Source organism: Asparagus officinalis, chromosome 7 (assembly GCF_001876935.1).
Source record: "Asparagus officinalis chromosome 7, Aspof.V1, whole genome shotgun sequence".
Lineage (NCBI taxonomy): Eukaryota > Viridiplantae > Streptophyta > Magnoliopsida > Asparagales > Asparagaceae > Asparagus > Asparagus officinalis.
Genome location: NC_033800.1, coordinates 125,754,520 through 125,767,378, shown reverse-complemented (window position 1 = coordinate 125,767,378; position 12,859 = coordinate 125,754,520). Strand labels below are relative to the sequence as shown.

Below are 12,859 nucleotides of genomic sequence, written 5' to 3'. Positions count from 1 at the left end.
TTGGAACAGTCACAATTATCTTATCTTTAGAGATATTTTGCCGACCCCTAATAACATTGCCTCAAATATAGCACGATACACTCTTTTATGGACAGGGGCAGAAGAAGATAGAATGGCAAGAAGAATTCGCAGGGCTGCCACCAAGTTGGAGTTCCAGGAAATAGCTAAGAAGAAAAATGTTGACGTTGCAGGGGATAACTTCTAGAGAGACTGTCAGCCTCACCCTCCATCAGTAGGCAAAGTTCTTGTCTTCACCTTCTTTTTGTATCGGTCACAGGGTGAAGACTTTAGTGTTTTGTTCTTCTAGTTCCTTCAAACACTATGTTTTGGGTTTTCCTTTTGACAATCTCCCTGTAATATAGTAGTTTTATCTGTTGTGGGGGACGAATAATTGGCTTCTTGTTCTGATAGGTGACGACAAGGTGCGCTCCCTATCGTACAATTAGTCCCATGTTTTCTCCCTACACCTTTTGTTCAGTTTGTATTATCACGGTTTGGTAAACTTATATATATTATGATCAGGGAACCTCTCCCTGTTTTTTTAGCTCAAAAACAAAAAAAAGGACTCGTCTAGTGTAGTCCTATGATGTCGACCCATCTATAGAATAATGTACCTTTTAAGTTTGAGAGTTTTATTTTTAATTAGTTAATTTGCAATTAGTTTCTTTATTTTTTCTTTTAACTTTTGAACATTATTTCTTGATTTATGGTATTAGATTTCATATTTTCATCAGAACATTTATTTGTCCTTTGGAGCATGTTCAATGAATTAATTGATCTTTAACTTAACACCCTGCGGACAAAATATGGAATGTCTATTGAGAAATACGTGGAGGGAGGCTTTTGAATGTGAATAAGTCTAATTTAGATAATTTTGATGCAGAGTATACAAATATTTTGATTTGGAAAATTTTGATGCAAATAATCCTTATAGGAACTTCTGGGTAACATTATGGCTGTTCTTTTTTTTTCTTTTTGTGTAAACTTAGGACCTTAACTTCATGAAAGACTGATACTTACTTGGAGTTGTATTCATTATCCTGATAAACACTGTATTTTAATCTAAATTTTGATTTTGAACGTCTACTTATGTAATGAAGATATTAATTTATTATGAAAAAGAAAATATTATAAATTCTTTTGGACCTCTTTACTGAAGTTCTTGGCTCCAACACTAAAAAAGAGGAAGAACAATAAGGCTGCATGATGCGTCAGCTAAAGATTGGATAATTTGACACCCATTTAGGAAACCCAGTTCAGCCTAATTTGGGAGAAAAAATGAGCTTAAACCGTTTTCTTGTTATGTTTTATTGGAAGGTTACACCTGGTTTTTTTTTAAGAAATCAACCAAACAGCCCCTTGGAGACCTTCTCAAACTTTTGATGGTGAACAACGCCAAGTTTAAGGGGCTGTTCGTTTCGAGAAAAAAAAATGGAAAATCAAAGAATAGGAAACCTATTTCTTATAATAATTGTTTTGAGGTTGTTTGGTTGGTTTAAAAAAGAAGGAAATTATAGAATAGGAGATGAGATGAGATGAGTTGTCACCTTATTATTGGATGATGTGAGAGATTTTTTTTAAAAAAAATGTTTTGAGGTTGTTTGGTTGGTTAAAAAAATAAGGAAATGAATTAGAGGTATATTATTGGATGATGTTTTGAGGTTGTTTGTGTTTGGTTCATTTTTAAAAATAAGAAAATAGATGAGATGAGATGAGTTGGAGGTATATTATTAGATGATGTGACACATACTTAAGGAAATCAATTTCTTGTTTTTTTTTTAAGGAAATGGATGGAAAGGAAGGTTTAATGAGATGAGATGAGTTGTCACAATATTATTGGATGATGTGTGTGATTTTTAAAAATGAGATAAGATGAGATGTGATGAGTTGGATGATGTGACACATTTCTTGTGTTTGGTTTATTTTTAAAGGTAAGAAAGGAGATGAAATGAGATGAGTTGGATGATAAAACTAATATTTTATTAGATGTTATGGGTGAGTTTTAGGGATGGAAATGGATAAAAATATTATTTTATTGATTTCCTTGTACCGATTTCCTTTTCTTTGATTTTAGGAAACCAACCAAACGGGCCCTAAAGTTCTTGGTGATGAAACATGTCTAAATATGAAAAACGTTAGGAACTGCTGCGTGCTGGCTTGCAGAACATGGAAATCTGCCATTAATAGTTTCTTTTGTCGCAACCCGATCTTAGCTCAGTTGGTAGAGCGGAGGACTGTAGTATCCCGCAGATAAATCCTTAGGTCGCTAGTTCGAATCCGGCAGATCATAGTTGATTTTTTGAGCCCCCCCTAACACAAAATAATGCAATCCTACTGTAGGCATCAAAAATTGCCTATAGGTCTCCACAAACGGTTCAGTGTTAAAGAGCGACGATGAACGTCCCCATCCGATCCACAGGAGTCCAATTGACGTCGACGAACGACTTAAGTGAATCGACGAGCTACATGAGCGGATAGGATTTCGGAACAACGAAGACCCGGACCAATCGGGAACCCGACACTGTTCACAAATAAGACAATGCCCTTCGTGCCTCGACCACTCTACAGATAATCCAACCACCAGAGCGGATCGAACTCCTCGTCAAGCATCCAACGCACCCGGAATCATTTAAATCCGAGTTGGGACGACGAATCAACGGCAAACACACCCGGAAGGACCTCGGACTAAACTGGGGCACCCGGGGGTGTCTCGGCAAGCTCGAAACACCCGAGGGGTGTCTTGGCAAAACCAAGACACCCAAGGGGTGTCTCGGCCTGGCCGAGACACCCCAAGGGGTGTCCTCACTTTTTGATGCCCCCCCTCTTGGTTTCCTATAAATAGCCCCCTTTGGGCCTTTGTTTAGAGGAGGATTTTTGGAGAGCCTTGGCGAAGCCCTGCTGCAGTGGAGCCCGGGGGTGTCTCGGCAAGCTCGAAACACCCGAGGGGTGTCTTGGCAAAACCAAGACACCCCAAGTGCTTCAACAAGAGGAGGAGAGGCCTTGATCAGAGCCTTCATCGCCCGTCAGATCCTTAGTATCGGCCTTAGCGTTGATACTAAGAAGAGCTATTACCTCGCTTTAGCCGAGGTATACGCTTATAGCTTCTAGATCTCACGCGGATCGACGAAGCTCTGCTTCTATATCCCTCCGCGGATAGACGAAGCTCTGTCCGATTTATCCGGATCAGAAAGTTTCTAGATCTCACGCGGATCAACGAAACTCTGTCCGATTTTCTCGGACCAGATCTGAGTGCCCCGGTGGTCCACGGATATCAACATCCCCGTCACAGGCAAAAGACCCACGCAAGCAAGAGATGACAAACAGATCTTGCGTTTGTTTGAAAGGAGTTGTATTTCTTTTGTTTTCATTGTGTAAGGGTCTTATAAAAAGGCTATCTTTTTGTTTCATTGTAACGATCGAAGTTGTAATGAATGCAGCAATGAATACAGCAACTTTTTCCGCAAACAAGCTGGCGACCACAGTGGGAGCCAACGGCATCGCTATCGACGCCGTCGTGACGCAACCAGCACTCAAGATCGGGGTGAACGAAGAGATCGGATGCGAGTTCGATCGACAACGGTTCAAAGAAGACCTCTCTCCCTCCTCCTCCAGATCTGCCTCCACGAACAGGCGCAGAAAGGTAACCTCTTCCACAAATGTTTGCAGGACCTTCGGCTCAAGGATCCAAGATCCCGTTGCCGCCACTGCACTTGCACCACGTGACGTCCCCGCGTCGTCTAACGTGGTCAAGACCGCAGATCCGGGCTCCTCCCCTGCCGAAGAGATAGTTTCTGAAGACGCTCCCGCATTGTCAAAGAGAACACGTCAAAGACGGCGACAACGCCTTGCTCGTCAGCTGGCCAAAGCTTTGGAGCCGATGGACGGAATTCGCTACAACGAAGATCTCAAGTCCAGACATCGCCAAGAGCAACAACGGCAAACTACCAGCCCCTCCTCCAAAGCAGAAACGAACAAATGGGTTCATCAAAGCGGAAACGAACAAATGGGTTCATGTCAAAAGAACCCGTTCTACTCTCGAGGAGCGAATCCAGAAGCGCCGCGCCTTGCGTGCGCATGCCCAGACCCTTATGCGAAAAGCACAAGAAACGAAAAGGGAAAAGGCAGTTAAGAGATCACCGAGATCCAAACAAGTTTGGGTGCCGAAGGCCGAATCAACGCCTAAGGCAAAAGCAGGTAATGTTGCTCTCCAACCTTCGTCAATTTCAGATCCTGAACCTTTGGTAAAGCCCCACCGCAGCGTGGATGTCCCCAAGTCTAGGAATCCTCTGAACAACCGTATCGGTGCTCTACCCGAGAATCGAGGAAAAGCGCTTGTCAAGGAAAGCTGGAGATCGCTGAAGGAGCTTCGAGCCAACATCCAAACTGGGGGTCGTACACGACCTCCTAGCAAGTTGACTGCTGCGATGACCTGCTTGGCGATGCATACAAAAAATCAGGAGCCCGTTAAGGTTTCACCATCACGAAGGTGTGATCCCAAATGTTAGACTCCTGTAAAAGCCAACAAGGCAATGATTACTCAGAAGAAAACGCGTCGGACAGACGAACGCGTTATACCTGAGAACCCATGTGAGCAGCCGATAGGTTACTCCGACCGCAACGTCGATGAGTTGTACTATCAGGCTGGGGGTGCGAATGAATCTCAAAAGAGAAGTACCCAGGAAGCGGACTCTCACTGTCCGTGTACCAAATTTATCAGGGCAGTATTATCAACGTGTAGCTGCCCCAAGACCGCTCCACAGAGGGTCTCGATACTCGAGAGAATCTCCGATGGAACAACGAAGCCCAAATCAGGGCGTTTCCACCAAAGAGGATCGATTGCTCGAGAGGATGAATTCCCAGAAGTTACCATCAACATGGTCAACTAGGGAAAATCCCCAATTGTTTCAAGTGGCTCATACCCTAATTTCTCTCTAGGGAGCGGAGTTAGTTCAAGAATAGCTCAGCTTCAGCTAGAAGCCGTCGGATATAACAATTACCATGGGATCCATGAAGGAATCCTTTCCGATGATGAATCCTCAGATTCCTATTCTGCGCTCGCCTCTGACGATACAACGTCTAGCATGGGGCAAGCTCGAGAAGTGCTCATGGTCAACACCGATCAGATAGCCAAAATCATTGAAGAGTCCCTGGCTAAGCAGAAGGAAATCTTCAAGTTCGAAATGGAAACGGCTATGCAAGAGATGAGACAAATGCACGACCAACAAATCCGAGCTTTGTCAAATCAACTAGTTGAATCCAACCGTCGCACCCAGAACGCCGCAGCTGACAGCGATCCGGAAGTGGACGAAATCATCGTGACCGATGCACCGCCCAAAAGTACTGGGGGTAGCCCCACTAAAAATAACAACGCTGGGGGTAGACCCTCCAGTGATGACAACACTGGGGGTGCTCGTCTTATTCCTCTCGAAAATCGTCCGAAACAGGATATGGGTGAGGCCGAAAAAATGAAGGAGCTCGAAAGAAAAATTGACGCCCTGATGTCTGCTCGGGAAGTGAAGAAGACCGGCATTCCGTGTCCTTACCCGAAAGAGTGGGATTCGATCCCGTACCCGGCAAAGTTCAACCTAATCAACTTCACGCCGTTCAACGGGAAGGGCTCGCCCTACCGCCGTCTCAAGCCCGGAAGCATCAACAGCTGGGAGGACTTGGAAGGCATGTTTCTCGCCCATTTCTTCGATGATGACACCGAGGTGTCGATCAGGACACTCTTCGACGAGAAACAAAAAGGCGGAGAGTCGGTGGATACCTTCATCAAGCGCTTCCGCAATCAGGCAATGAACTGCAGGGATCCCGTCACAGAGGAATTCATCTTGCAGACTTGTCAGAACAACTTGTCCATTAATATCTTGGACGTGATGGGAATAGAGCCGCTCAATACCTGGAAAGAGTTGAAGGCTCGAGGAGAACAGGCTGAACGCTTCATCAGAAGGCGAAAGGTCGAGAGAAACCAACCAATGGTTAATCCTCTGAATTCGGATCTCGTACCTCATGATGAAGGGGACGTCAGGCCGAACGATTCCTCAAAAGGAAGAAAGCCGAGAGGAGCCAACTGATGGTCAACCCTCTGGATTCGGATCTCGTACCTCATGATGAAGGGGACGCACCTGCAACGGTTATTGACGATAATCAAACGTCACAACAGTAGTCCTGGGAACAACAGCTCCGAAGAGTATATGAGTATAAACTGTTCCTCAATACTCCAAAGAGTACAAGAGTATAAACTGTTCCTCAATACTCCAAAGAGTACAAGAGTATAAACTGTTCCTCAATACTCCAAAGAGTACAAGAGTATAAACTGTTTCTCGATACTCCGATAAGTATAAGAGTATAAACTGCTTCTCACTCCAAAGAGTATACGAGTATAAACTGTTTCTCATTCCTCCTACCGGTATATGAGGTTAAACTGCTCCCTGATACTCCAACAGGTATATGAGTCTAAACTATTTCCCACCATTGACGGGAAGTTCCTGGAGGATATTACGCTAATATTCTTAAGGATAACCCGGTCGGACAACCAAGTCAAACCCAGTTCCAAGAGAGAAACTGGGGGTGGATTATCCAATGCATCGGGAAGTTCCCGAAAGAATACCACAGGGGTATTCTTAGGGATAACCCGGTCTTTGTGGAATTGACGAAGGAGAAATCTACATTCGAACCCTGAAGGTCAGAATGTCTCTTCTTATTCTCTAACTCTTATGAGTTATTTTTGTGAGAAGAGATCCAATCTTCTGGTAGGTTAATCTTTCCTCACCAAACCATCCGCTGATCAAATCAAACGACAGTGGATCCACCAACATTTCCATTTGCCCGTCATTGGCATTTTGCAGACTTAACGTGCTAGGTCCTGAACGCCTAGCATTCAAAGTCTCCCTGTGAGTGATAATACGAGTTGGCATTCTCTTTGCTACCTGTATTCCACTTTCTGTGTTTTCTGGTCAAACCTATAAAAGTTAGGGCCAAAGCCAAAATCCCCTCTCGATTCCCCCAATGAACGAGAGGTCCACCTTCAAATCGAGCGATCAAACCTTCCGACAGTTAGGATCGTCTCAAACTCCTGCTTGGCCAAACCTTCATACAGTTAGGACCACAGTCAAAATCCCCTCTCGATTCTCCCAACGAACGAGAGGTCCACTTTCAAAATCGAGTGATCAAACCTTCCGACAGTTAGGATCATCTCAAACTCCTGCTTGGTCAAACCTTCCTACAGTTAGGACCAAAATCACAATTCACTAAACGAAGTTAGGACCAAAACCACAATTCACTCTCGATAAACGAGAAATTCATCTCTAGTTCGGTAACCAAACCTTCCGACAGTTAGGGTTATCCAAATCTTTTCGATTCTCGGAGTGGAGATCCCACTCCTAGTTTCACCTTTCCGGATTCTGGGGGTGGAGATCCCACCCCAAGTCTCCTTTCCGGCCGAAGATAGAATATAAAATTCTTCCTCTTCAGCACCGGGAGATAGAATATAAAATTCTTCCTCTCCCGTTTCTCAATCTGTCTTTGCTTTTAGAAAAGACACGATTGTCAAATCCGGGCACTCGATGCACGGGGAATTTTATCCCGAAGCCTGAGTAGGGATAAGTCAACGCCTAACACGCGTTGCCGGGTAGTCTATTCCCGTGAGAAAGACGAAGTCTATGTATTCAAAATCATAGCATTAAGTCTAAGAGAAGCAATTCTCTTAGCACAACGTTACATGTGAAACGGGTTTTAATAATTCACATGCTAGCCCGATTCAAACGGTAATCGGTAAAGGCACATCAAACCCGTTGATGGCTGGGGGTTTGCCAAAAATCCCAAAGCCTATGTCTAACACACATGGCCGGTTAGTCTTTGACCGTAAAAAGGACAAAAGACCACATATTCAACATTGTGGCAGGTTGTTATTAATAACACCATAATCCGTGCCTCACACGCACGGGGAATTTTATCCCGAAGCCTAAGTAGGGATAAGTCAACGTCTGATACACGTTGCCGGGTAGCCTATTCCCGTAACAATGGCGAAGTCTATGTATTCAAAATCATAGCATTAAGTCTAAGAGAAGCAATTCTCTTAGCACAACGTCACATGCGGAACGGATTTTTATAATCCACATGCAAGCCCGACTCAAACGGTAGTCGGTAAAGGCACGTCAAACCCGTTGATGGCTGGGGGTTTGCCAAAAATCCCAAAGCCTATGTCTAACACGCATTGTCGGTTAGTCTTTGACCGTAAAAAGGACAAAAGACCACATATTCAACATTGTGGCAGGTTGTTATTAATAACACCATAATCCGTGCCTCACACGCACGGGGAATTTTATCCTGAATCCTAAGTAAGGATAAGTCAACACCTAACCCGTGTTGCCGGGTAGCCTATTCCCGTAACAATAGCAAAGCCTATGTAGCACAAAGTCTAAGAGAGTTCACTCTCTTAGCACAACGTTACATACGGAACGGATTGAGACAATCCGCATACTAGCCCGACTCAAACGGTAGTCGGTAAAGGCTAATCAAATCCGTTGAAGGCTGGGGATTAGCCAAAAATCCTAAAGTCAACGCCTAACACGCGTCGCCGGGTAGTCTATTCCCGTGAGAAAGACGAAGTCTACGTATTCAATATCGTAGCACTAAGAGCGTTAACTCTCTTAGCACAGCGTCACATGCGGAACGGACTTAAACAATCCGCATGCTAGCCCGACTCAAACGGTAGTCGGTAAAGGCTAATCAAATCCGTTGAAGGCTGGGGATTAGCCAAAAATCCTAAAGTCAACGCCTAACACGCGTCGCCGGGTAGTCTATTCCCGTGAGAAAGACGAAGTCTACGTATTCAATATCGTAGCACTAAGAGCGTTAACTCTCTTAGCACAACGTCACATGCGGAACGGACTTAAACAATCCGCATGCTAGCCCGACTCAAACGGTAGTCGGTAAAGGCTAATCAAATCCGTTGATGGCTGAGGATTTGCCAAAAATTCTATAACTGCGAGTCATTGACGCATCAACTCCCCTAGTTGGTCTCGTGACTTGAACACCCAACAAATTCAGGATAAAATCCACACATGCAGATGAATCAACTTTAACAGTTGGTCCTGCAACCCCAACATTCGGGACCGCGATGCTCCAATACCTTAAGAGCTTAAACTGTGTATACTCCAGCAAACGTACGAGTATAAACTGTGTTAATGGCGATCCGTAAACCCTAGGGTCAACGCCGGTCAACGCGTAACCCTAGGTCAACGCCAAGCAACGCGTTGCAACAAAAGTCAACGTTCGACGATTCGAAACCCTAGGGTGGACGCCGGTCAACGCGTAACCTTAGGTCAACGCCAGTCAACGCGTTGCAAGCGAAAATCAACGTTCGACGATTCAAAACCCTAGGGTCAACGCCGGTCAACGCGTAACCCTAGGTCAACGCCAAGCAACGCGTTGCAAACGAAAGCCAACGTTCGACGATTCGAAACCCTAGGGTGGACGCCGGTCAACGCGTAACCTTAGGTCAACGCCGGACAGCGCGTTGCGACAAAAGTCAACACGTGACGACGAAAAGTCAACACGTGACGACAAAAGCCAACACGTGACGACAGAAGCCAACCTATGCGGTTCAAAACCCTAAGGTGGACGCCGGTCAACGCGTAACCTTAGGTCAACGCCGGACAGCGCGTTGCGACAAAAAGTCAACACGTGACGACGAAAGTCAACACGTGACGACAAAAGCCAACCTACGCGGTTCAAAACCCTAAGGTGGACGCCGGTCAACGCGTAACCTTAGGTCAACGCCGGACAGCGCGTTGCGACAAAAGTCAACACGTGACGACGAAAGTCAACACGTGACGACAAAAGCCAACCTACGCGGTTCAAAAACCCTAAGGTGGACGTCGGTCAACGCGTAACCTTAGGTCAACGCCGGACAGCGCGTTGCGACAAAAGTCAACACGTGACGACGAAAGTCAACACGTGACGACAAAAGCCAACCTACGCGGTTCAAAACCCTAAGGTGGACGCCGGTCAACGCGTAACCTTAGGTCAACGCCGGACAGCGCGTTGCGACAAAAGTCAACACGTGACGACGAAAGTCAACACGTGACGACAAAAGCCAACCTACGCGGTTCAAAACCCTAAGGTGGACGCCGGTCAACGCGTAACCTTAGGTCAACGCCGGACAGCGCGTTGCGACAAAAGTCAACACGTGACGACGAAAGTCAACACGTGACGACAAAAGCCAACCTACGCGGTTCAAAACCCTAAGGTGGACGCCGGTCAACGCGTAACCTTAGGTCAACGCCGGACAGCGCGTTGCGACAAAAGTCAACACGTGACGACGAAAGTCAACACGTGACGACAAAAGCCAACCTACGCGGTTCAAAACCCTAAGGTGGACGCCGGTCAACGCGTAACCTTAGGTCAACGCCGGACAGCGCGTTGCGACAAAAGTCAACACGTGACGACGAAAGTCAACACGTGACGACAAAAGCCAACCTACGCGGTTCAAAACCCTAAGGTGGACGCCGGTCAACGCGTAACCTTAGGTCAACGCCGGACAGCGCGTTGCGACAAAAGTCAACACGTGACGACGAAAGTCAACACGTGACGACAAAAGCCAACCTACGCGGTTCAAAACCCTAAGGTGGACGCCGGTCAACGCGTAACCTTAGGTCAACGCCGGACAGCGCGTTGCGACAAAAGTCAACACGTGACGACGAAAGTCAACACGTGACGACAAAAGCCAACCTACGCGGTTCAAAACCCTAAGGTGGACGCCGGTCAACGCGTAACCTTAGGTCAACGCCGGACAGCGCGTTGCGACAAAAGTCAACACGTGACGACGAAAGTCAACACGTGACGACAAAAGCCAACCTACGCGGTTCAAAACCCTAAGGTGGACGCCGGTCAACGCGTAACCTTAGGTCAACGCCGGACAGCGCGTTGCGACAAAAGTCAACACGTGACGACGAAAGTCAACACGTGACGACAAAAGCCAACCTACGCGGTTCAAAACCCTAAGGTGGACGCCGGTCAACGCGTAACCTTAGGTCAACGCCGGACAGCGCGTTGCGACAAAAGTCAACACGTGACGACGAAAGTCAACACGTGACGACAAAAGCCAACCTACGCGGTTCAAAACCCTAAGGTGGACGCCGGTCAACGCGTAACCTTAGGTCAACGCCGGACAGCGCGTTGCGACAAAAGTCAACACGTGACGACGAAAGTCAACACGTGACGACAAAAGCCAACCTACGCGGTTCAAAACCCTAAGGTGGACGCCGGTCAACGCGTAACCTTAGGTCAACGCCGGACAGCGCGTTGCGACAAAAGTCAACACGTGACGACGAAAGTCAACACGTGACGACAAAAGCCAACCTACGCGGTTCAAAACCCTAAGGTGGACGCCGGTCAACGCGTAACCTTAGGTCAACGCCGGACAGCGCGTTGCGACAAAAGTCAACACGTGACGACGAAAGTCAACACGTGACGACAAAAGCCAACCTACGCGGTTCAAAACCCTAAGGTGGACGCCGGTCAACGCGTAACCTTAGGTCAACGCCGGACAGCGCGTTGCGACAAAAGTCAACACGTGACGACGAAAGTCAACACGTGACGACAAAAGCCAACCTACGCGGTTCAAAACCCTAAGGTGGACGCCGGTCAACGCGTAACCTTAGGTCAACGCCGGACAGCGCGTTGCGACAAAAGTCAACACGTGACGACGAAAGTCAACACGTGACGACAAAAGCCAACCTACGCGGTTCAAAACCCTAAGGTGGACGCCGGTCAACGCGTAACCTTAGGTCAACGCCGGACAGCGCGTTGCGACAAAAGTCAACACGTGACGACGAAAGTCAACACGTGACGACAAAAGCCAACCTACGCGGTTCAAAACCCTAAGGTGGACGCCGGTCAACGCGTAACCTTAGGTCAACGCCGGACAGCGCGTTGCGACAAAAGTCAACACGTGACGACGAAAGTCAACACGTGACGACAAAAGCCAACCTACGCGGTTCAAAACCCTAAGGTGGACGCCGGTCAACGCGTAACCTTAGGTCAACGCCGGACAGCGCGTTGCGACAAAAGTCAACACGTGACGACGAAAGTCAACACGTGACGACAAAAGCCAACCTACGCGGTTCAAAACCCTAAGGTGGACGCCGGTCAACGCGTAACCTTAGGTCAACGCCGGACAGCGCGTTGCGACAAAAGTCAACACGTGACGACGAAAGTCAACACGTGACGACAAAAGCCAACCTACGCGGTTCAAAACCCTAAGGTGGACGCCGGTCAACGCGTAACCTTAGGTCAACGCCGGACAGCGCGTTGCGACAAAAGTCAACACGTGACGACGAAAGTCAACACGTGACGACAAAAGCCAACCTACGCGGTTCAAAACCCTAAGGTGGACGCCGGTCAACGCGTAACCTTAGGTCAACGCCGGACAGCGCGTTGCGACAAAAGTCAACACGTGACGACGAAAGTCAACACGTGACGACAAAAGCCAACCTACGCGGTTCAAAACCCTAAGGTGGACGCCGGTCAACGCGTAACCTTAGGTCAACGCCGGACAGCGCGTTGCGACAAAAGTCAACACGTGACGACGAAAGTCAACACGTGACGACAAAAGCCAACCTACGCGGTTCAAAACCCTAAGGTGGACGCCGGTCAACGCGTAACCTTAGGTCAACGCCGGACAGCGCGTTGCGACAAAAGTCAACACGTGACGACGAAAGTCAACACGTGACGACAAAAGCCAACCTACGCGGTTCAAAACCCTAAGGTGGACGCCGGTCAACGCGTAACCTTAGGTCAACGCCGGACAGCGCGTTGCGACAAAAGTCAACACGTGACGACGAAAGTCAACACG

The 12,859-nt window shown here is 47.3% G+C and overlaps 1 non-coding gene across 1 annotated transcript; it reads left to right on the top strand.

Annotated features, from left to right (window-relative positions):
- TRNAY-GUA lies at window positions 2,204–2,290 on the top strand. Its single transcript is given in 2 exon segments — window positions 2,204–2,240; window positions 2,255–2,290. It is a non-coding gene; the product is annotated as a tRNA-Tyr (tRNA).